Source organism: Grammomys surdaster, unplaced genomic scaffold (genome assembly GCF_004785775.1).
Source record: "Grammomys surdaster isolate TR1022 unplaced genomic scaffold, NIH_TR_1.0 125984, whole genome shotgun sequence".
Taxonomy (NCBI): Eukaryota; Metazoa; Chordata; class Mammalia; order Rodentia; family Muridae; genus Grammomys; species Grammomys surdaster.
Window position 1 is genome coordinate 4,042,079 of NW_021620800.1, and position 25,007 is coordinate 4,067,085.

At 43.7% G+C, this 25,007-nt stretch overlaps 1 protein-coding gene across 4 annotated transcripts in view; it reads left to right on the plus strand.

Moving 5' to 3' along the window:
* Positions 1-577: 577 nt before the first annotated feature.
* Positions 578-25,007, plus strand: part of Kiaa0355 (KIAA0355 ortholog) — a 79,744-nt gene continuing 55,314 nt past the window's right edge. Inside the window, exon 1 of one of the 4 annotated variants that reach the window (XM_028754171.1) lies at positions 578-635. The gene's annotated coding sequence lies outside the window, so the exon portion shown is untranslated. Of the gene's footprint in view, positions 636-1,186; positions 1,447-24,131; positions 24,200-25,007 lie in introns of those variants that run through there. The other 3 variants (XM_028754173.1, XM_028754174.1, XM_028754172.1) reach the window with 3 other exon arrangements.

The following is a 25,007-nucleotide window of genomic DNA, read 5'->3' on the forward strand; positions in this document are numbered from 1 at the left end:
TACGCGTCCCTGAGAAATTGAGTAGTACTCTATCCCCGAGCTACACCTCGGGTCCCTTTCGCTTGTTTCTGTTTTGCTGTGTGCTGTCATGTAGTCCTCCTCAAGGCGTTTGTTTTAAAATTCCTTTTTTTTTTTCTTTTTAGGATCTCAGCTCTTGATCTAACCCTGAGGGGGTTACCTGGACGCCCATTTCCACTGGGTCAGGGTACTCTCTCCTTCCCTCTTCTACTTTCCTCTCCTACCATCTCCCACAGATGGCCCTACATCACCACACTGATTTGTGACAGTAGTATTCTGTCGCCAGCGCTCGCGAAGCAATCCCCGAGGGGTCTAGTACCATCCCGCTCCTACACCGTCTGTCAGGTATGATGTCTAGCGATCAGTGTTTCAGTCATTAATTTCAATGATAAGTCCGTGAGGACGCAACCGAGCCCTCCAGCAGGGTGCGGGCTAGGTTTTGAAGCATGGAGGCTTCGCCGAGCTTCGCCGCCGCCCATCCAGCACGAGGGGAGGGTGGGCTCTGGCCGGGGAAACCGCAGCGGCCGCCTGGGGCGGGGGCGGGGCCGACCGCAGACGTCACTTCCGGTGTACACAGCCGGTCCGGGCGGTGCGCCGGGAGCCGGGGCGCGTCGCAGGTGAGGTACGGGCGCCGGCGGGCGCGGGTCGGCGGGGACTGGCTAGGGGTGGCGGGCGTCGGGTCGCAAGAGTGACTGGCATCGAGACGAGCTCGCAGGGCGCCGCTTTCCTCGGCGCCGTCCCTCGCCCGCCTGCTGTGGAGGACGCTGGGCTCGGCGGGCGCTGGCCGGGCGGACGGAAGCCCAGAGGGGCCTCTCGGCGCGCGCCCAGGACTGAGACCCTGAGGGGCGCGTCGGCGCTGAAGGACGCGGCTGCCTTGGGCCGCCGCGGGGGATCCGCTCCCGGAAGCTCGTGGCGCTGTGCGCCGAGGGCCGGCGGCCTGCGGGCGACCTGGGTCCACGGGCACAGGCGGGCGCCGCTGCCCTCAGGCCGCCCCGCGGCTGCCCGGCCCGCCGCGCGCCCCTTCCTGGCTCTCGCTGAGCCCGTGGGCGCGGCGGGGGTCGGGGGAGGGCCGAGGCTGGGCTAGGGCTGAAGAAGGACCCACACCCGTAGGGCGAGCGCAGGGGTCAGGGGTGTGTCTTCCTGCTCCGCGTGGAGCCGGGGGGAAAAAGAGCATGCCTGTTTGGCATGATAAGAATTTTGTTTATACTTTAACCAAAATTGCCTGGGAAACGCTCAGCCTGGGGAGCCCCCAATTTGAAAATAGATTGTCCGTGCCCTTCCCCAGCCATTGCCATTATGAAAGCGAATCATTCTTCTGTCCTTGTGAAAAACACTCGCGACTGTATACAAAGTGTCAGGAGGGAAAATGACCACGGTCCCACAAGCTACGACTCGGTGACAACCGCTGCTGACGTTTTGGTGACATCAGTAAGTGCAGATATATATATATATACTGTCACTCTTAGAGGTTTTGTAGTAGAGCATCGGGTATCATAATTTATCCAAACCCTGATGAATATTTGATTGTTTGACTCTGTCACAAGAGAAAACAGTTGTGGCAAAAAGGATTTTATTTGATTATTGTCTTAGACTAAATTTACAAGTGGGGGTCAAAGGTAACATTCTGTTTTTCTCCTGTGGATATGCTTGGAAATCTCCAACTCAATGTTGTAGAAAATTCCATCTGTCTTTGCTTCTCATAATTGCTTTAACATTTTAAATCTTTTTTTTTGTTTTTATTTGTTTATTTACTCAAATTTATTTTGAAACAGACTCTCACTGTGTAGACTGTATTGGCCTTAAGCTCACAGAGATCTCTCTGCTTCAGTTCCTCAAGTGCTAGAATTAAAGACATAGGCCAAGAGGCTTTGCCTTTGTATTTGTTTTTATTTTTTAAGACATATTTCCCAAGTGCCAGATAGTCATCCAGTTAACCATAGTTGTCTTATGGTTATCCTGTTTTAGGCTTAATGTTCTAAGAATGTCTTTGTAAAGGACACTTACAAGTTTAATTTGGTGTGTTTGGATGGTTTTTATGTGCCTTGAAAATAGTAAGTTTTTCCTTTCTGTAATCTTTAAAAAACGGCAGAGAATATTTTCTTATATAGTTGATATTTATGTGTGTGATACATATACATACAAAGTATACATATTAAGGTTTCATTGCTGTTTCATTTGCTCTCTTGCTGACAAGATAACAGACTCCATATGAAGAGTGCAAGTTTGTTGTGGCAACTTTTCAGTCTGGCATTTGAGATTCTAATCTTCCTCTATTTTTGCACACGAATACGTAGTTTAGCATTGGAGACCAAGATAGAAAAGTTCTCAGATTCCCTTGGCAAGCCTAGATTTTTTTTTTCAATCTAAAATTATCTCTGGATTTTTGGAAGACAGCATGCTTTAAGCATCCTTTAAAAAAAAAAAACAAATACAAAATACTTTACTAAATACTTATTTTGTTGAGAACTTGAAGCCTACTACACCAGGAGCTATTCGTCTCCTAGGTCTTCGGCATTCCAGGGAAGTCACTAGCAGGCTTGAACATCCCATGGGTCTTGTGTGTCCACTCTGTCCCTTCTCCTGTGAGACTTTGTCCTCAGTGGAAAATAATGACCTTCCTAGATGGACAAAGAATGTTGGTTAGAACAAGGCATTGCTTTGTTTGGAGTGAGAAGAGCTCATTGCTGGGTTATCTCAGTATTAATTCAGAAAGAGCCCGAAGTGTCAGTTGTGCTCTGTCGAGTTGTGCTCTAAATGTTTCTCTACAGATAATTGTCCACCGAGGGCCCCTAGTTGGTTGATCTAGTGGTCTCTGCTTGCTTTTTTCTGTTTCCTTTAATTTTATTTAGTTGTATTTCCTCTTTGCCATCCTTTATGATACAATTCGAGACTTTGAGATTCTATTTATTTTTTTTGTTTTATATGTATGGGTATTTCGTCTGAAGGCTGCACCCTGAGTATACAGAGCCACTGAAACCAGAAGAGGTCTTCCGACCCTCTGGGTCTGAAGTTGCAGATGCTTGTAAGCTGCCATGTGGGTGATGAGAAGAAATCCAGGTCCTTTGCAAGAGCGGTCAGTGCTCTTAACCTCTGAGCCGTCTCTTCAGGCCCTGAACTTAAAAGTTTGAGTGTGCTAGGTGTGCACTGTACCACTGAGCTACCTCCCCAGCCCCAGATGCTGCAACTTTGTAAATATTTGGTGAGGGCAGCTGTGTGTTTTTTTTTTTTTTCTTTTTTCTTTTTGGTTTTCCGAGACAGGGTTTCTCTGTGTAGCCCTGGCTGTCCTGGAACTCATTCTGTAGACCAGGCTGGCCTCGAACTCAGAAATCCGCCTGCCTCTGCCTCCCAAGTGCTGGGATTAAAGGCGTGCACCACCACCGCCCGGCTTTTTTTTTTTTTTAATAAAGATTTTTATTTATTTTATATATGTGAGTACACTGTCACTGTCGTCAGACATACCAAAAGAGGGTGTCCAGTCCCAGTACAGATGGTTGTTAGCCACCGTGTGGTTGCTGGGAATTGAACTCAGGACCTCTGGAAGAGCAATTACAAGCTAACTGCTGAGCCATCTCTCAAGCCTGGCAGCCATTCTTCTTGTTACAAACCAGCCTTGCCTGTTGGCTGCCTACCTTAGAGCAGTAGTGTCTATTTTTTTTTACCTTGTCTTTATTGCTCCACTTTACCTTGTCTGTCTGGTGCTATTTTCTGAAGCCTAGCCTCATGCTTCCTCCCCAACCCTCAATCCATGTTTTTCCTTTCACGTTCAGAGTAGACTTGGATGTAGCCAGCACTTTATTTCCTTACCCTGGGGTCCTTGGGGTGACATCTCCAGCCTAACTTCAGCTTTGCTTTTTCTGTTGTTTGCTTGTTTGTTTTTGAGAGTCTTTTATGTACCCATACTGGCCTCCAACTTGAGATTCTTCTGCATCAACTTCACAAGTTTGGGACTATAGGCATATGACATCATATCTGGTTTCTCTGTGTCAGTTATTTATTTCCTTCTAAATGACCCCTAGACAAGATCCTTCATCACTTTCCAGGGTGGCCTGTCTGATGAATCTAAAGTTTTTACTAGCTGGCATCCCACAATCTCATTTTTCTTGTTGACTTAGATTACTCTTGTCATTTGTATTCTTTCCTACATCTTTGTTGTTTTATTTTATTTTGAGTTTGGGTTTTTCTGTGTAGCCCTGGCTGTCCTGGAGCTCACTCTGTAGACCAAGCTGGCCACAGACTCACAGAGATCCATCTGCTTCTACTTCCTGAGTGCTGGGATTAAAGGCATGATCTACCACACTTGGCCTCCCCTATACCTTGATTTAGATTTTGCATCTTTTTTCTCAGGGAGGTTAGGAAGAAAGTAACCCAGTGAATTTAGCTAGCTCACAGACACCTACAATACAGGCCATTATTAGCTAAGAGACACAGCCTGGAGAAGACTGTCTCTGAAGTATCTAAAAGTACCTAGAGAGAGACACCAAAAAAGTTGTGCAAGGTTTCAGGGATCTTGCCTTGTTTTGTTCACTATGTTTATCATCAGGGTCTAGAACATACTGTTCTGGAAACAATTGAGAATTTGTTGAATAAATGACCATCAGAGAATAAAATAAAAAGTAATACAAATTTGCTATCTATAGAGGAGATGCAAACATAAACCAAGAGACATTTTGTAAACAGAGTTTGATAAATTTCAGGGAAAACTTTAAAATTCAAGCCAAACTGACCCAGCTATAACCCCAAAGAAGGCATGTTTGGAATGTGTTTGTGGCCAGAAAGCTTAAACCTAATTTTATATACCCCAAGAAAGACTCGTGTTTCCGGGAGAGGTTTGGGATAATGTCTGTAGAAGTTGGGGTGGCGGGTGCAAGAGAGCTAACTTAGGCAGTGTGAGGGTTTCTCTGTGCGGAGTCCTGACCAGGAGTGGTGGTGCGTAGTCCTTGCAGTATCAAAGGGAGGGGCCGCTTTCCTTATACCCTTCATAGTTTGATCTGGAAGTTTCTGCCAAAGAGGTGATCCAAGCTCTATCCAAAATGCTGCAGTAGATTCTGATCTTGGGATGGTGTCTAATCTAGCTGTAGCATGAGGACAGCATTGTACTGTTCTTTTAGTGTTGCCATGAGAACTTTGAGCTTGTAAAGTTTCAGCTAGGGCTAGCTCTTTTGGTATAAGATGTTGTTGTTGGCCTTCTGGTTAATACTTTGAGCCTAACTTGTCCCCCTGAAACTGTTCCTGGGCTCAGTGACAAAGCTGTTAAACAGACAGTGGGAAGTGATGACAGACAGGCTCTTCCCAAACTGCTCAGGCAGGAAAACCAACCTGAACGTGTCAAGGGAAACTTTCTGAAGAAGGTTGAGCTTAGCTGATACCGAGGGGAGGGTTAATGACTCCAGGTGCTTAGATGGTGACATGAATGAAGCTGCAGAGGCGGGCAAGCCTAGGGTTCCTGTGTTACTGCAGGTTCACTGTGCTACTCAGGTTTACAGCGAAGTGTTGTCCGCTTGTTCCTTCGTGTAGTCTCACAGCCTTGTGATACGTTCAGAACTGACATGTTTCGTTTCTGTTGCCTCCAGTTAACCTACATACTGCTTTACATTCTAAATGTGTTGTGTACATGCTTAAATTTTCTTAAAAAGCATTTTCAATGCAAATAGTAAATTTTTAACTAGTCTAACATTTTTTTTTAATATTAATTTGAGACAAGATCTTGCTGAGTAACACAAGCTAGCCTCAAATTCAAGATCCTCTTGCCTTAGCCTCTCATATTGGTGTATGCCAGCATGCTCTATCTGGCTTCACTCTGTTTTGGGTACCATTTTGAATGGCATGCTTTTTTTTTCTGTTCATTATTTTCATTTTAAAAATTAATAAATTGCCGGGCGGTGGTGGCGCACACCTTTAACCCCAGCACTCGGGAGGCAGAGGCAGGCGGATTTCTGAGTTCGAGGCCAGCCTGGTCTACAGAGTGAGTTCCAGGACAGCCAGGGCTACACAGAGAAACCCAGTCTCGAAAAACAAAAAATAATAATAATAATAAATTTTAAAAGAAATGTCTGTGGTATCCAGTCATATATAGAGGGGTCAGAGAGCAAGGACCAGTCAAACTACAGTCCTGCCTACTAGTTACTGGCCTCTAAGTCACTAAACTGGGTTTACCCAGTATGAAAACAGGAGAGGAAATAATGTCAAGGATTATAGTGTGGCTTCTATTCCTTTCTTTGAGGTGCTGTCTCTTTAGCCCAGACTGGCTGAAGCGGAACTTTACTGAGTAGCCTAGGTTGATCTCAAACTTGGTTCTCCTGCTTCAGTTTCTGGGTTCATGTATTATAAGCACAAGCCACCACACTAAGCTTACACTATAGTTTTACTGTGTTACTATAAAGTCCTTAGATCGGGTCCTGGTGGGAATGTGTTTTTTGTTACTTTCCACGCTGTGCAGTACAATGAAGTGAGCCTGTAGCTTCCATCCACCATGGCATTTGCCGTTCATTTGGCAAGGCAGGCACAAGAGGCAGCGACAGCAAAGGCAGCCAGAGCTCAGGAAAAGCTTCATAGGAGTTAAGGTGGTTCAGTCAACACAGCTTTATTGAGATAGTGAAAGTTTACTTCTAGGCAGGGTTTTACTGTGTAGCCTAAGCTGACCAGGTCCTCATTGTGTAGACCAGGATGGCCTTGAACTCAGTGATTCTGTGTTTTAGCATCCCAGATGATGGCACGACAGCATATATCAGCACTACCATTCATAGCTGAACTAATGGATCTTGAATATAGCTAACCTTTTAGGAAAAATAAAATGAGGGTGGGGGTCTTTTTTTGAGACAAGATCTGGCTGTGTAGCTTGGCTAGCCGAAAACTCTATTTTCCCTTCTGCCTCCTTAGTGCTGGGGTTATGAGCGTATGTGCCCCGCACTCACCTCTCTGCTCACCACAGGTCTTGTTCCAAGGATGGTGTGATGTGTCTCCCAGACAACCAGACACAAAGGATTGAAAACAGGAAAGATCTTAGAGGGGTTTGAAGTTGGGTTACTTTAATGATGGCATGTCATTGTTGTGTGGGCAGTGTTCCTTGGCTTCTATGTGCTGATGGTACCATTTATAAAATTATACATGGTAACTCTTCCTTGTCTTTGAACTCATGTCTAGTTTAGGTGATGAACCTCTTAATGCAATATATGTGGGTCACTACAAGGTGATGATTGTAGTTCATGGTGCCGTTGGTTTTCTTTTCTTCTTCTTCTTTTTTTTTTTTTTTTTTTTTTTTTTTGTGTAGCCCTGGCTGTCCTGGAACTCACTCTGTAGACCAGGCTGGCCTCGAACTCAGAAATCCGCCTGCCTCTGCCTCCCAAGTGCTGGGATTCAAGGCGTGCGCCACCACCGCCCGGCCATTGGTTTTCCTTTCTTTTTTCTTTTCTTTTTGGGACAGGCTTTCACTATGTAGCCTTGACTGGTGTCCTTTGTTTTCTTAACAGAGGCTTGTGCATTTACTAGACGTTTTAAGATTCATCCCTTGATATGGCATTCCTTTAAACATTTTTTTCAAATTACATTTGAAAATTTATTTGTATGTGTGGGCATGAGTACCCTGGCATATATGTGGATGTCAGAGGACAATTTGTAGGAATTGGATTTTGGCTTCTACATTTGTGGGTCTTGGGATAAAAATCGAATCATCAGGCTTGGGAACAAGCAGCTTGACCTACTGACCCATTGAGCCATCTTACTGGGCCTACTTTTCTGTTAAAATTCAATCTCAATCTCTTTCTCTCTGTCTCTCTCTGTCTCTCTCTCCCTCTCCGTCTCCGTCTCCGTCTGACAGAGAGCCTCACTATGAAGCTCTGGCAGGCCCATACCTTGCTAATTTAGACCAGGCTGACCTGGAACTCACAGAGCTCTGTCAGCAATGGGAATGTTTGAATGTAGAATTAGAGCTAGATACTACCAGAAAAACAATTACATTTTCTTACTAAAAATGACTTGGGAGATAGATTCTAATGAGATTCAGTTACGGTTAAGGAACCTGGGAGAGCTCAGTCTTCCCTATCCCATCACCATGGTCCAAGAGGCAGAGGAAACCTGGCTCCTGGCTCCCAGACTTGGGTGCCCTAGGCTTAGGTGATCTAGGCAAGGAAAGGTGAAATTGGGCCCTCTCAGCAGCTCCCAAGGACTTGTGCTGCCCCAGAGTCTGCAGGGAGGGGAGGATGCTGTGCTTAAGTAACTTTGTCCTGTGCTTTGTGTAAAGGTGATAGGGTCCCATGTAGGTTTTATGTTTGTGAGTTATTATTGTAATGTGGGATTGGGGTGGATTTGTCTAGTGGACCAGAATGAGGAGTTGCTGAAGATGCCTAAGCTAGCCCAAGGCTTCTTGAAGAGTGACTGTTTTTATTTGAATCTGGAGATGTGCCAAGTCCTGTGCTCTATAGAGTTTAGCCACTCCATTCTACTAAGGAAACTGACGCACAAGATTTCAGTTGACTTGTTTAAGGTCGTAGAGTTACTAAGTGCCTTTCACGCTGCTGGTATTTACTGAGAGCAGAAACTCACATCTAGATGAGTAGGACTGCCCAAGTCACAGCAATAGCCACTGCATTTTGGCAGGACCTGCCTTCCATGAAGGTGTTTTTTTTTTGTTTTTTTAATTGGAGTATTTTTTACCTAGCAGCAGGTAAAGGCCTTTCTAGCCCATTGAACTAGGCAGTATTTCTATATCCCTGATGTCTGGAGAAGGGCTGTGCATACATTTGGACCTCAGTAATTGAGTATATGAAGGCTCGTGGTCTGGGAAAGTGGCAGAGTAGGAGGCTGGCATAAGCCTTTCCTGCTTAGGGAGCCCATGTGAGGAGATGTCATAGAATTTCTACATTTCTGGCCTTGGGGTGTAGCTCAGTGCAAGAATGTTTGCTTAGCATAGGCAGAGCCCTGGGTTCAATACTCATCATAGGCAGGCAGGCAGGCGTGCGTACATGTGCACATGTAATCTCAATCTCAATCTCTCTCTCTCTCTCTCTCTCTCTCTCTCTCTCTCTCCCTCTCCCTCTCCCTCTCTCTCTCCCTTCCTCCCTCCCCCCCACCCCCCCCAAATATCTGATTGTATGACCTGCTGAAATGATTATGGGGAAAACAGGTTCCTAATTTTGTTTCTTACTTGCTGGTCTTCTTGACGGGATATAAACTTAAGAGTCTGCGTGCCCAGCTTGGAGGACAGAGACACCATAATTATCCATTAGTGAAATCATTCCTGGTTGCCTTACATGTTCTTTGTTTTTGAAACTAGAGTCTCGCTGTGTGGCCCTGGTTGCTCTTAAATTTTCTGTCTCTCTCTGCTTCCCCCTTCCCCTCCTTTGAGACAGGGTCTCTATGTAGCCCTATCTGCCCTGGAACTCAATGTGTAGACCAAGCTGGCCTCAAACTCTTAGAGAGTGCTCAGATTAAATTATGCCAAGCCTAAACTTGACCTTCCTCCACAAGTGCTGGTGTTAGAGACTTAGGATACCAGCTCTGGTTACAAATTATATTAAATTTTTGAAAGTGTTTAAATTTACATAATACTTCATAGTAAAAAAAAGTAATTTTTGAGTTATTTTTTGACATACTACTAAGTAGCAGTGTAGAATTTTAAGTTTTCTTGAATAATTTTCTTTTTAAGAGATTTTTATTTTAGGTATATTAGTGTTTAGCCTGTATGTACATTAGTACGTATGTACATACATCATGTACATGCCTGGTACCTGTGGAGGTCAAAAAAAGGTGTTGGGAGCTGAGTGGTGGTGCACGCCTTTAATCCCAGCACTCAGGAGGCAGAGGCAGGTGGATCTCTGAGTTCAAGGCCAGCCTGGTCTACAGAGTTGAGTTCTAGGGCAGCCAAGGCTACACAGAGAAACCATGTTTGAAAAACCAAATCAAACAAAACAAAAAGAATGGGTGTTGGATCTCCTGGGACTAGAGTTATAGATGGCTGTGAGCTAACTTGTGGGTGCTGGGATGGAACCCAAACCCTCTGGAAGAGCAGCCAGTGCGCTTAGTCACTGAGCCATCTCTAACCTCTTAAATAGTTCTCTAAAGGATACAATAATAAGTTTGTACCAGTTCAACTTGTTTTGCAAAGTTTCAGACTATTTTTTCTTTTTCAGACAGTGTCTTCCTGTGCTCAGGTTGGCTTAGAACTCTGTACTCTAGCCTAAGTTTTCTGAGTTCTGGATTATATGTGTATATCTGAATGCCAGACTTGAAAGATGTTTTGATGTGATAGTTGTGAAATACCTATTTGATTTTCTTCCATCTTGGCATGCAACCTCTGAAATTTGGGGAACCTCTGAACTAGTGTGTTTATGTATACTAATGAGATCACTGGGCTGGCAGCCCCTGGAGAGCTTCAGGCTGGGTGCTGGTCACCCAAAAAAACTTAAGTGAATTTTGAGGATTACAACTTAGAGTTTCACTCAGGCCTGTAAGGATAGAAAGAAACTGAGTGAACTGGTCATTAGTGGCTGGGGTTTCATGTCCTGCCTGAGTAATGAGGCCTCCATATATGCCAAGGGCCGAGGCTCTGGGCTTCAAGAGGTTTGTAGAGGATGGCACACCTGGAACGCTTTGGCTTGGATGCTTTGTGCCCCTTCCTAAGTGCTCTGCTTTGTGCATCTCTTCATCTGTGTTGTTGGTGATACCCTTTACAACAAACTAGTAAATGTGAGTAAGTCAGTTTTGTAAGTTCTATGTGGTACGATAGCAAATTAACTGAACTCAAAGTCTCCTAAAACCCCAACTGTGACAGCACAAGCCGGGATCTCAGCAGGGTGAAGGTGGAGGGGGGATCATGAGTTCAAGACCAGTTATATCAAGGAACCTGGACTTTCGATGGAAGGGGAGAGTCTTTTGGGACAGAATCTTCCTATGACATCAATCCCCACCTCCAGATAGATAATTAGAGCCATCTCTTTAGCCCCAGTCAAGACCATCTTAGTTTATAAATAGAAGCTTTATCTGAGCAAATGTTTCAGAAGTGTAAGAGCCAATTTTGGCAGGTGCAGTAGTGCATGCCTTTGATCCTGCACTCTGGATGCTGAGTGAGGCAGGAGGATTGTGAGCTTACGTCAGCCTCGGCTACGTAGTAAGATTGTTCCTCCCCAAAGCCGAGCACTGTGGGTCTTGGCTGATGTTATAGGTTGATGTTTGTGGACAAAACTCTCCTCAAGATTCTGAGACAGACTCTCTTTGTGGATCCCCAGCTGGCCTTGAACTCCTGATCCTAGTGCCTGCTTCTCAAGTGATGTCAGGCTTTGCCATCATGCCCAGGTCTCCTTTTGAACATCTCTGTTTGACAGATTTGTGTTGTGATGTTTGGTTTGCTCTGTTTCTGTGGTAAACTTACTTTATAAGTTCCAGCACTTTGCCCAATAGCAGCAAGTTTGAGAGTTTATAACTGTGAAAAGAGTAAATGCTCATTTTAAATGCAGAGTAATGTGAGTCCTTCAGTCATTAGAAAATCAGAGTGATGACTAGGTCTGTCTACACAAGACCAAGTGATACTTTTTTTTAAAATCTATTATTAAATAGACATTCTCTGTGTGAATTATGAGTGTGTGCTGATTATCCTGAATCTCGTTTACTTTTCTACGACCGATGTAGCAACTGTTTAAAAACAAGCCAGGCTTTGATTTTTCCTCTCGGCAAAAAGCATAAACAAAGCCAAAACATAATGAGCTCTCAATTTACTTACTTTTTAAAGCTTTGTGTATGTGTGTATATGTATGTATGTATGTATGTATGTATGTATGTATGTATGTAGATAGATAGATAGATAGATAGATAGATAGATAGATAGATGGATAGATAGATTTGTGCCTGTGTTTATGTACACCATGTGCATGCAGGTGCCCTTGAAGGCCAGAGGGTGTCAGATCACCTCAAACTAGAGTTACAGGCAGTAGTTGTAAGTTGCCTGATTTGGGTGTTGGGGGCCAAACCTGGGACATCTGTAAGACCAGTCACTCTTAACTGCTCATCCATTTCTTCAGCTGCACTAACCCTCAATTTAAACAGAATTAAGTCTGTCCCTAAAAATGACTGTTTAACACATTTGACATATATTTTCTTTCTAAAGCCCTGTTATTTTAGAGTAAATCTCAACTGTGTTGACTTTGTGGTTAGAACAGTTTTTCTTCTTCTTAAATGAAATGATAAGTTGTTTATAGATCACTAGATATAAAATGCCTTAGAACCACTAATGATAACCTGCTTTTGGTTGTGTGGAGAAATGACATAGTTTGTGGTAAAGCCTTACAGGGCAAATGTCGGCTTAGAGGCAGTCCTCACCCTTTGTCCCCTCCTGTAGGCCAATAGCTATAGCTGCTCGAAAGCAGGAGCTGTGTCTCTTTTGTTCATCTCTGGGTGACTGGGCCGATTCTCTGTGTGGGTGAAGCTTGAACATCTAGCTACTTGATGGTGATGGGGATGGAACCTGAGACCTCACATGTGCTGGGCAAGTGCTCTACCACCAAGATGGCCCCAGTTTCTGCCACTGTTACTATTGCTGCTACTACTACTCTTTAAATATTTCTTTTATTTTTATTTATGAGTGTATTTGTGCCACCTGTGTGTGGGTGCTCTATGGTATGGAATCCCCTGGAATTACAGGAAGTTGTGAAGCTGCCTCACATGGATGCTGGGAACAGAACTCTGGTCCTCTAGAAGAGCATCAAGTGCTTTTAATTGCTGAGCCATTTCTCCAGCCCTTCTGTCATGTCTTGGCTAGAAAAACAGTAACTTAATCTTGACCTCCCTAGACTTTCCATGGACTATGTGTGTGCTGATAGGATTTCCATTTCAGCAGCCTGTGCATTAGTCTTTGAATTAACATGCTTTAGCATTCATTTCCATGTGATAGCTGGTGTCTGGCTTTGTTCAGTTTTTCAGTTAAGACAGCCTCTCATGCACAGAAAATGCTATGGGCTTGGTGGACGCGGAAGAGTCATTTCCTTTCCTCTGGCCTTGGCTCTCCCGGCCTGCCTTTCCGTTTAATGATACTCCTCCTTGCTCAGTGATTTGTGTTCAGGAAGCTGGGCCACGATTACTTTTGTTTCTGCTTTGTGAACTTCTTCCCCCACTTCCTATTTTTACTGACCTTGCCCAGGAAATGAGGCAGCTCCTGACTGGCTGCTGTTGAGCACTGATTTGAGGTGGCAGATGATGAGGCCTTAGGGTCTGAGACACGCCTCATTTTCCACCTTTGTGCCTTCTTCCTCTGGGAGACACAGGAACATTTTGTGATAGGGTTGAGATGATGTCATGTCCTCCTCAGGTCTGGGGGTTGGGGGAAGATTGGTACTCAAAACTCTGAGGTGAGGCTTTTTTCAGCTTGAACAGCAGGGCTGTTCTGGCATAGAAATAAGGGTCTGTTGAAGGGATGGGTCTGTTGCAGGAAGGGATGGGAATGGGGTAGGGAAGGTGGCTCAGTGAGTAGAATACCCACAGCACAAGCATGGAGTCTGGCCTTAGGATCCCTGACACCTGTATGAAAAAGCATCTGTGGGCAGGGAGCATACAGACCCTGTGCTCACTAGCTCACCAGTGCAGCTGGGTGAGTGCAGGGCTCAGTGAGTGACTGCCTCAAAAGATAAGGTGGAGAGCAGTTGTAGAAGACACCCATTGTTGACCTCTGGCCTACACAAGCACACACAAACGCAAATCTGGGAATGTGATTGTAGGTTCTTGAAGTGGCCTTGCAGGCAAGTAGGAAGTAAACTGAAGAACCCTGGTCAAGCCAGAGCCTTGGTCTCTGGGACTCCCCTTCTTGCATTGTTTTCTACACCACTAAGGTAGCATTTACCTATCATCTCTTTAATAATGATACCTCTCGGTGTCTTGGGAACTTGTGCCTTAATTCATAGGAGAAGGTTGTAGCATATCTCCAGTAAGGAGGGTTGTTTGTTTGTTTATTTATTTTTGAGACAGTTTCTTTGTATAGCCCTGCTGCCCTGGAACTCCATTGGCCAGGCTGGCCTTCAACCGAGCTCAGAGATCCACCTGCCTCTGCCTCCTGAATGTTGAGATTAAAGGTGTGCATCACCACTGCTTGGCCAGAAAAAGTAACTTTATTGGTCTTATTTTGAGGCAAGACTGTGCTTTGTAGCTCAGACTACCCTTGAATTCTCACGATCTCCTTCCCTGGCTTAGCTTTCTAGGTATTGAGAAAACAAATATTATGTATTACCACATGCAGCCAAGAAATAATTTCATAATATATTAGGTAACTTGAAAGTGCTCAAACCATTTGTTTCTCAGTGCTAGCATTGTTGGTTTGTTGTGAGGGTTGCTGTGTATTTTAGAGGATGTTAAAGCAGAGTCTCTGGTTTCTACCCGCTAGATGCTACTGGCATTTCCTCAGTTGTGACAACCCAAGTGAGTCTGAGGATCCAGGAAAGAAAATCACTTTCCCTAATACCTCATAGGTAGGCCAGCCATGGTGAGAACTACTGTGTTAAAGGATTGAATACTGAGTCACTAATCTTGTGAGAAGGATGAAGTACAATGGTTAGTTCTGTGGCCTTATACTCTTTTGTTTATTTTTTGAGACTGAACCTCACACTGTAGCTGTGGGTGGGCTTTAACTCTATATGTAGACCAGGCTGGCTTCAAACTCAAAGAGATCATCCTGCCTCTGCCTCTGGACTGGTGGCATTAAAGGCACGCCACCATGAAAGCACACAGCCTTTTCTATGTGCTTTCATGGGTGCAGTGGAGCCTGAGCACTAACATTCTGATGTTTCTCATGCTCACAGAAGGCTTTCTCCTGGTGGATGTGCCTTGGGTTGGGCCACAGCTCAGAGATAGAATGCATGAGGTTCTCCCTCCTCCTCTCTGACCCTCCCTCCTCTTTTTCTTCCTCCTAGTTTCCTCTTTGATCTTGCTGTACATCGCAGGTTGAATTCACCATCCTTCTGCTACTGTCTCCCAAGTTATTCTTGTATATTCTCTGAATATATGTGTACATGAATGGGTGGATATGAGTGTGCATTGCCCATGGGCATGTGCAGGTGCTCATGTGCATTGTGTATATGTGTGTGGGGACCAGAGGTCAACCTTGGATATTTCTCTTCAAGAGTCATTTACCCTGGGCCTGTTTTGGTTTTTGAGCCAAAGTCTCTGTCTCTGGGACTTGGTACTCATGGCCAGTTAGCCGCAGGGACTCTGTTGTCTCTCTTTCCCCAGCACTGAGATTGTAACATGTATTTACTCTATATTCAGCCTATTCACATGGGTATTGGAAAATCAAACTCTGGTCTTTGCTTTCATGGCAAACATTTTACCTACTGGTATGGGCTCAGTCCTTGATTATTATTCTCCTCCTCCTCCTCCTCCTCCTCCTCCTCCTCCTCCTCCTTCTTCTTCTTCTTCTTTTTTTTTTTTTTTTTTTTTGAGACAGGGTTTCCCTGTGTAGCCCGGGCTGTCCTGGAACTCACTCTGTAGACCAGGCTAGCCTTGAACTCAGAAATCTGCCTGTCTCTGCCTCCCAAGTGCTGAGATTAAAGGCGTGCGCCACCACTGCCCGGTCCAGTCCTTGATTCTTGAATGTCTTGAATGAACTCAGTGATCTTGTACCTTGGAGATAGCAGGGACATACAGTGTTTTAGAATAGTAATGCTAATGTAGAAACAGAGTCTGACAGAACACAATGTGGCCCTTAACTCAGTCTTTATCAAAACTACTTCTAAGACATCCCAAGAGGCCCAAAGAGCCTTCTAGATGCTAGGAGGGAACCTGTAGACTGGCTGTGACAGGGAGGATGGGTCATGAGAGAAGCAGGGTGGTATTCGGATGAGGAAGGAGGCATGGATGTCTGGGAAGGGCAGTGGTGCACAATCTTCCCAGGGAGGATATGGTTGGTGATGTCAGAAACAGCAAGGATGCCCCACAGGCTCTGAGGAGCCATAATACTTGCAGATAGCTGGGAGCAAGAGAGCGAGGAGGACATGCCCACCAGAGAGCTTCACTTGTAGATGTTGTCACAGATTAGAGGAGCCAGAAGAGCCGGGATGAAGGAGGGCAGACTGAGCACTGGATCTTCTAAGCTTTCTCCTTGCCTAGATGGATATTTTAAATTCATGATCGTTGAGAGTAAAAGTTTTCAAAGCATTTTTCTGGAGCTCATTTCTAAATATGGTTTGTGTCAGTCTGAACTAAAAACATGGAAGTGGTTGGGCTTTGAACTTCATAGACAATGACTTAACCAATCTGCCTAAGGAATTTCCTGCAGTGTCTGTGTATTAGCTAGGGAAGATGTTTGGGTTTTGCTCCTGGGGGGTTGGACAGTAGAGAACATTGTGGTGTGCTTACAAGTTATTTTCCCTCTTTTAGAAGGATTTCTCTGTGACAGCAGTTTTCAACCTGTTTGCATATCAGATAACATGCATATCATATATTTACATTATTATTCACAACAATAGCAAAATAACAGTTATGAAGTAGCAACAAAGTAGTTTTATTGTTGGGGTCACCACACATGAGGAACTGTATTAAAGGGACTATTAAAGAGGGACTCATTGGGAAAGTTGAGAACCACTGCTCTATGGCCTCGTTATCTTAGTGTCTATAACTTTATTGAAATACAACTCACGTGCTATATAGTTCACTCATCGTTTATAACTCAGTGGTTTCAAGGCTATTTACAGGTCGTGCAGCCACTAACTATACTATTTTAGAGCACTTTTGAAGCCAGGTGTAGCAGAACATACCTGTACTTCCAATTCCTGGAGGCTGAGAGTGGAAGATCATGAATCCATAGCCAGTCTGGTTTACACAAGACACCATCTCTGAAAAGATTTTTATTCTCTCATCCTTCCCTTGAGCATTACACTTTTACCAACCTATTGCTTAGTGAATTACCTAAGGTGGACAGTTTGTGATCACAAGCTTTGAGTGTGCATGCGTGTGTGCATGTGTGTAATGTTGGGTATCTTTGTCAACTCTTCACCATATTTTTAAGACAGAGTCTCTCACTTGAGCCTGGAGTCTACTGATTCAGCCAGAGTATTTGGCCAGTAAATCCCAAGGATCCTCCTGTCTCTTTCTCCCCAGCTCTGCGGTTACTAGCATCCTCTTTTGTATCTGTTTTGTTTGTTTGTTTGTTTGTTTGTTTGTTTGAGACAGGGTCTATGTACATAGCCCTGACTGTCCTGGAACTCACTATGTAGACCTGACTGATCTTAAACTCTCAGAGATCTGCTTACCTCTGTCTCCTCAGTACTGGAATTAAAAAGCATACTTCACCATATCTGTCTTTTTTGTTTTTGTTTTTTTTTTTTTGTTTTTTCGAGACAGGGTTTCTCTGTGTAGCCCTGGCTGTCCTGGAACTCACTCTGTAGAGCAGGCTGGCCTCGAACTCAGAAATCCACCTGCCTCTGCCTCCGAAGTGCTGGGATTAAAGGTGTGCGCCACCACCGCCCGGCATTTTCTTTCTTTCTTTTTATTTTTTTATTTTTTATTTTTTTTTGAATAATTTTCTACTGTTTGATTATGCCATTTGTTAGTTGATAACATGGTTCACATTGCAATTTTTGGTTGTTAGAAATAATATTTGGAACATGTATGTGCTGTTCTTGGTGTAAACATGCTTTTTATTTCTCTGGCTTAGCCATGTGGTGGTTCTATGTTTAAGCATTTAGGGAGGTGTCAGCTGGTTTTCTAAAGCATCTGCACCATTTTCCTTACCTGTGAGCAATGTATGAAGATTACAGTCTCTTTATGTCCTTCACAACATTTGCTACTCATTATTGCCAAGCTAGTGGTTATGAAGTGGTATCTTGTGGTTTTGATTTGTGTTTTCCTCACAGTGAATGATTCTAAACATCCTTTCATACGCTTTATGCACAACTCTGGAGAGCTCATTTATGTTTGAGCATCAGTTTGGGAACTGTAAAGAAACAGGAATATACATCTGACTACAGAAACAAGGGAGGGAAGTATAAGTGTGCATACATGTGTTTGTTTATAAAAAGAAAGATGCCATAAACAGATTCATAGATGGTAGAGAGCAGGCCTTCCAGAGAAAAACCAGTTTTCTAGTCACATTAAGCCTGGGTTTGGCTGTGGGGGTCCCTAATGATCCTGAAATCTGGCCTTGACTTTGGAGATGGAAACCATAATATCTACCTTCTCCACATTCATGGGGTGGTGGTGGTGGTGACAGATCCTAGGGCCTTGGACAAGCCAGGCAAGTGTTTCCACTGAGCTACATCCCTGGAGGGCATCACCCACCTTAAAGTTACAGGTTCACATCCTGTGCCAAGTCTTCAGATCTGACATGGTTCAGGGAGAGGTAACTTGACATAAGAGCTGGTTTCTTGGATTTACAAAACTAACACAATCTGAACAGTCAGAAACTCACTGATGTCAGGTTTCCAGATAGTCTGCCAGCAAACTTGTTGTCTGTGGGGACCTGGCAGTCACAAAGCAGTGCTGTCCTTCTGTACCAGCTGCTGAGGTGTATGAAGTGGGTGAGATGGCCAGATAATTGGAAGGTGTTAGTAAGAAAAGACTTTATTGTTGTCAAAGTGACCCTTGTTTCTACAGTTGACTGGAGAAGGAATTACTAGGATGGGGGACGGGATGAGAATAGGAAGCTAGGTAGGGCAGCAGCTTCCTCGAAAAGGCTCCAACTGTACGAAGTGCTAGATGCTCTGAACGAACTGGGCATGTGGCTAGAGAGTGCTGAGTGAAGGTGCGGGTTAATGAGGCCGGAGAGTGGCCAGTTGTGAGTAGGTCATGTCAGGAGTTTGATTTTACTGTATGGTATGTGTCAGTGGACATGAGTGTCTGTAAATTTTAAGGAAATTACATACAGGAAAGAGATTTTTTTAAAAAGTTGGTAGAGATTTTAGAAAAGAATAAAAAATGAATGGGCTGGAGAGATGGCTTAGCGGTTAAGAGCACTGACTGCTCTTCCAGAGGTCCTGAGTTCAAATCCCAGCAACCACATGGTGGCTCACAACCATCCGTAATGAGATTGGATGCCCTCTTCTGGTGTGTCCGAAGACAGCCAGCGACAGTGTACTCATAAATAAAATAAAGTGTACTCATAAATAAAATAAATAAATAAATCTTTAAAAAAAAAAGAATAAAAAATGAAACTAAGGACTGAGCTGATATAATTGTTCTGAGACTATAGAATCACTTAGCCAAGCTGTACGGTTACTGGTCATTAATGAAAAATAAGGTTGAGCCACGCAGTGTTGGCTCTCGCTTTTAACCTCAGCACCATCGAGGCAGAGACAGGAAGGTCTCTGAGTTCAAGGCCAGCCTGGTCTATGGGGTGAGTTCTAGGATAGCCAGGGCTACACAGAGAAACCCTATCTCAGAAAAAAAAAAAAAAAAGAAGGAAGGAAGGAAGGAAAGTTGGTTGAAAGGGGCACAGAAAAGACTTAGTTTTCAGTTTTTCTTTCATGCTTCCTTCCTAGATAGATAGGTTCAAATTAGGTTTTGATAGAAACACTTCGTGTATATTTTATTACAAGCGTTTTCTACTTAAATTTTTTTTAGATTTTTTTTTTTTATATGAATGTTTTCCCTACATGTATGTCTTTGTATCACATGCATGCCTGGTGACTGCAAAGGCAAGAAGAGGATGTCCAGTCCCCTGAAACAGGAGTTGTGGGTAGTTGTAATCTGCCATGTGGTTGCTAGGAGCCAAACCCAGGTCCTCTGAAAGAGCAGACAGTGCCCTTAAAGGATGAGCTATCTCTCCAGTTCTTCCCATTTTTTATGAAGCTAGAGTTAATTATTGGGTTCAGATATAATCAGGCTTGAATCTATCATAAACTTCCTCAAATTATCATTTCGTCATGTAGACAGTGAGGAGTAACTTGGCTACAACCTGTTTCATTACAGTTGAAAAATGTTCATTTTCTTAGTATTTTATACATACTGGCTAGATTTGCTATTTATACACTTTAAAAATTTTATTGTTGGACAGCACTTGGGAGACAGAGGCAGATGAATCTCTGTAAGTTCAAGGCCAGCCTGGTCTACAAAATCCAGGACAGCCAAAACTCAGAAAACAAAACATGGTACGTGTGTACGGTGAGTGTGTGCACACACAAATGCTTGTGTGCGGTGAGGGATCGATCTTTGGGAGTCGGTTCTCTCCCACTGTGGGATCCAGGGCTCAGACTCAGGTCGTCAGACTTGCACAGCAGTGCCTTTACTCACTGAGTCATCACACCCAAGATACCTGGAAGAGGAATATGAAGGGAAGGATTGGATTAATCAAGCACACATTGTATGTGTGCATCGAAGTGTCACATTGACTGGAGTTAATATGTATAACTGCTCTATGGCAATAAGAATATGTGAGTGCCTTTCTTATTAGAATACTAAATTTTGTTGTTGAGTTGTAGGCATTTCTTTTTTTTTTTTTTTATTTTTTTTATTTTTTTTATTTTTTATTTTAGAGAGGAAGAGCCAGAGTGAGTGAGCTTGAGTTCAGAGAACAACTTTTGGGAGTCAGTTTTCTTCTTGCATCTTTTTGTTTGTTTGTTTAAGACAGAGTCTCTTTATGTTGCCCTGGCTGTTTTGTAACTCACTATGTAGATCAGGCTGGTCTTGAACTCAAAGAGATCCTCCTGCCTCTGTCTCTCTGACAGATTAAAGCTATGTGCCTGGCCCTCTTCTTTTTTTTTTTTTTAATTTTTATTTATTTATTTATTTATTTATTTATTTATTTATTTATTTATTTATTTGGTTTTTCGAGACAGGGTTTCTCTGTGTAGTCCTGGCTGTCCTGGAACTCACTCTGTAGACCAGGCTGGCCTCGAACTCAGATATCCGCCTGTCTCTGCCTCCCAAGTGCTGGGATTCAAGGCGTGCGCCACCACCGCCCGGAGGAATTCTTTCTTTTAAGGAGAGCTAGAAAATATTCTTTGGCAAAGGAAAAAATAAATCAGACTGATTTTCTCCCTCCCCTTCCCCTCTTTTTTCACTTTTCCTTTTTAGTTTTTTGAGATAGGTCTACTTCGATTCATAGACCAGGCTGGCCTTGAACTGAGAGATCCATCTGCTTCTGCTTCTTGAGTGCTTCCATTAAAAGCAAGCTCCATCATGCTGAGCTTAAGACTGATATTTTCTTTCTTTTTTTTTTTTCTTTTTTTTTTGTTTTTTGTTTTTCGAGACAGGGTTTCTCTGTGTAGCCCGTCTGTCCTGGAACTCACTTGGTAGATCAGGCTGGCCTCGAACTCGAACTCAGAAATCTGCCTGCCTCTGCCTCCCAAGTGCTGGGATTAAAAATGTGCACCACCACCGCACTGCAAGACTGATATTTTCTTTCTTTCTTTTTTTTTTTTTGCTTCATTCCCAGTCCCGAGTCAAGACTGATATTTTCAATTCACATAGATGAAAGGATCTTTATTTAATTTTATATTGTCAACATGTAACACTAGAAAGGTGAAACATGAGGTAACTAAAGCTGGCTGTGCTCACTCACGCATCACAATCCTAGCACTTGGGAGGGTGAGGACCATGAGTTTGAGACCAGCCTGGGCTACATAGTTAAGTTTTAGGTCAGTCTGGTCTATATAGTGAGAACCTGTCTCAAAAACAAACAAACAAACAAACAAACAAACAAACTACAAACTGCTGGGCATGGTGGCTCACTCTTTTAATCCCAGCATTTAGGAGGCCAAGGCAGGCGGATCACTATAAATATGAAATCAGCCTGAAGTCACTATATAGTGAGACCTTGTCTGGCGGGGTGGGGGTGGGGGAGGAAACACAACAAAGAAAACATGGCTTAATTAATTGAGTCATTTGTCTGCTTATATTTTAGGGATTAAAAACATTGAATATTTTTAAATTACAGAGGTGTGGAGGTAGCTTAGTGGATAAAGTACTTGCTATGTAAATGTGAGGACTTGAGTTTGGATCTCTAGCATCCACATAAAAGCCAGGCAAGGCACTGTGCACCTGGAATCTGATTGCTGGGACAGAGACAGGAGACCTCAAGGGCTCGCTAGTCTGGCTGAGTCAGTGAGCTCCAGGTTTAGTGAAGAGTTACATCTTTCTATACAGGTAAGACTAAAACCCATTATAGGTTGAAAGAAATGTGCCTTGTATTCTTGCCTTTGCTTTTCTGTGTACCTGGCATGAAACATTTCCATTGGTTTTGGATTTATTTATTTATTTATTTTGGCTACATGCCTAGCCTCAACACTTTTTAAAAATGTATGTATATTACATATAGAGAGATGCCTTAGTGGGCAGGATCACTTCCTGTGCAAGCATAGGGACCTGAGTTCAGATCCCTGAATAAATGTGAAAGGCTGAGTGTGCCCATAACCCCAGCACTTGGAGGGCAGAGACAGGAAGGTTCGGGGCTCGTTGGCTGCCAGCCTAGCACCAGCTTCAGCAAGACCTTGTGCCAGAGGAATAAGGCAGAGAGTGATGGAGCAGGACATACAGCACTGACACCACACTCAGCACACGTGTATGTGTTTGTACCTTACTCTGTTTTAGTTCTTCCTGTGTCTTTCGTCATATATCATAGTTCTTTTTTCCTGGTCCTCGAGTGTCACACAGGACGCCATTCAGACAGTTTCAGGCGTTTTTCCTCTTGTCTTGCTTTCTTCATTTACTCGTTTATGTACTTCTTTAACTCTGTATCATCTGCGCCAGTGTCTTTCTGTGGAGCTCACACTAGCCTCCAACTCACTATGTAGCTGAGGCCTGCCTTGTACTCAGGAGCCTTCTGCCTCAGCCACCTAAGTTCTAGACTTTACAAGTGCACAAGCCTGGCTTTTACAGGGTTTTTTTTTTAAATGCCTGCTCCTTGGCTAGGGAGAGGAGTGTTTGCCTATCATGCTTGAAGCTCTGGGTTCAAGCCTTAAGACCACATAAAACCAAGCCTAGTGTCACAGGGTCATAATGCAGCCTCTGATCTCAGCACTTGAGAGGTGGATGCAGGAGGATCAGAAGTTTAAGATAGGGCTGGAGAGATGACTCAGCAGCTAAGAGCACTGACTGCTCTTCCAGAGGTCCTGAGTTCAATTCCCAGCAACCACATGGTGGCTCACAGCCATCTGTAATGGGATCTGATGCCCTCGTCTAGTGTGTGTCTGAAGACAGCTACAGTGTACTCACATATATAAAATAAATAAATCTTTAAAAAATATATGCTAAAAAAGAAGTTTAAGATAATCTTCAGCTATTTGACTTTAAAGTCAGCCTGGGGTACATAATAAAACCTTGTCTATAAAATAAAGTTTATTTTGAGAGAACTGATTTTCTTTTTATCTTAGTCTTTTTTTTTTTTTTTTTTAAATATGAGTCTCACGATGAATGCCAGTCTGGCCTCAAATTCACAGAGACCCTCTGGTCTCTGCCTTCCTGAGTGCAGCACACCTAGTTTAGTGTCCTTTGAAGACATTCCAGTTTGTCTTCATTAGCGAGTGATTACTAATGAAGAACTTAGGGCTGACAAGATGACTTAGCAGGCAAAAGTGTCTTCCACCACATGGTGGGAGAAACAACTCCTCCAACTCAACTGACCTCCGCACATGCGCTGTGGTGTGTGTGTCACACACACACAAAAGAAATGTAATAAATGTAATCTAAAAATAAAAATGAACTTGTGGCCAGAGCGAGCGGGGCCGGAGTAAGCAGGAGAAGGGAGGGGGAAAAGAACTTGTTTGTTGGACTGAAGTGTAGCTCAGTAGTAGAACACTTGCTTAGTCCTATCATAAGCTTCGTTAGCCCTCGGTGCCATCCACTAAAACAGCTAACCAGACCACCAAACCTGAGTCTGTGTAGGTAATTGGCAGGAGGTTCCTCTTTGTGGTAGTCAGTCCTGTCTCCTTCGTGGGAGTTGGCTAACTTGGTGATCAGATGGGAAGTATGGAAGAGATGATGCTGATTAGATTGTTTCCCACTCCTGGTCTCTGTAGCTGCCCATTTAGAGCTGGGCACTTACCCAGCGCCTCCAGGAAGCACTGCCTACCTCATTGTTCCCCTCTGGCTCTGTGGGATCTAGGAAGTGGTCAGCTCTGCTGTGCTGTGTCTTAGAATACAACACATTTCCTGAGCTCTCTGTCTCTCATCGGTGGCTCACATTTAAATAGACCGTGGCCCAAACCTTCCTGTTAGGCTGTGATTCTCTTGTGAAGAGCTTTACCATTAGGCTACCTGGATTGGGGAGAATGGCAAGGTAAGCTCTTGTGATCTATCTCATTGCTGACAGCAGAGCCGTTTGCTGCTCTGTGTTCTCTGCTGCCTGCGTGAATGAAATGGACTGAAAATTGTTTTCTGGCTGAGACTAAGGATGTAATGGTTAGCTCAGTGAGAGCACTTCCTGCCATGGTGAGGTCCTAGATTTGATCCCTAGCAGCATACACACACACACACACACACACACACACACACACACGCTCTATATCTACAAATCATAACAATCAAATTGTAGTCAAACAGGAGCTTCTAATGTGTTCATTCAGAAATTCATTTCTCTTTGCTTAGTGTGTTGAAGTAGACAGCAGGGTTCATGAAGCTCATGCTACCTCCCATCCTGGGGTGGGTAGGTTTCTGTTTGGTTTAGGCATTAGGTGACTCAACACAACCTTTGTTGTTTATCAGTAGTGTTTTTCCAGGCAAACAAAGATAATGAAGCCTGCTGCTTATCTTCTCTTGTCTTGTGTGATATCATCAAACAATGCTTAGTATGTTTCAGACATTATTCTGTTTTTGATATGTATGGGCCTATTTAACTCAGTAACAGTAGTTACTCATATTATCTCTGCTTAAAGATGATGACACCTCCGCAGAGAGGCTAAGGAACTTACTCAAGGTCACATTACTGGTCAGTGAAAGAGAAATATTTTTTAATAGTTTAATCCTTAGGAAGATAAATGTGGATCAAATGCGTATGAAAGACACATAGCATCAGGGAGAATTTTCTAAAAAAAGAAAGAGAGAGAGAGAGAGAGAGAGAGAGAGAGAGAGAGAGAGAGAGAGAGAGA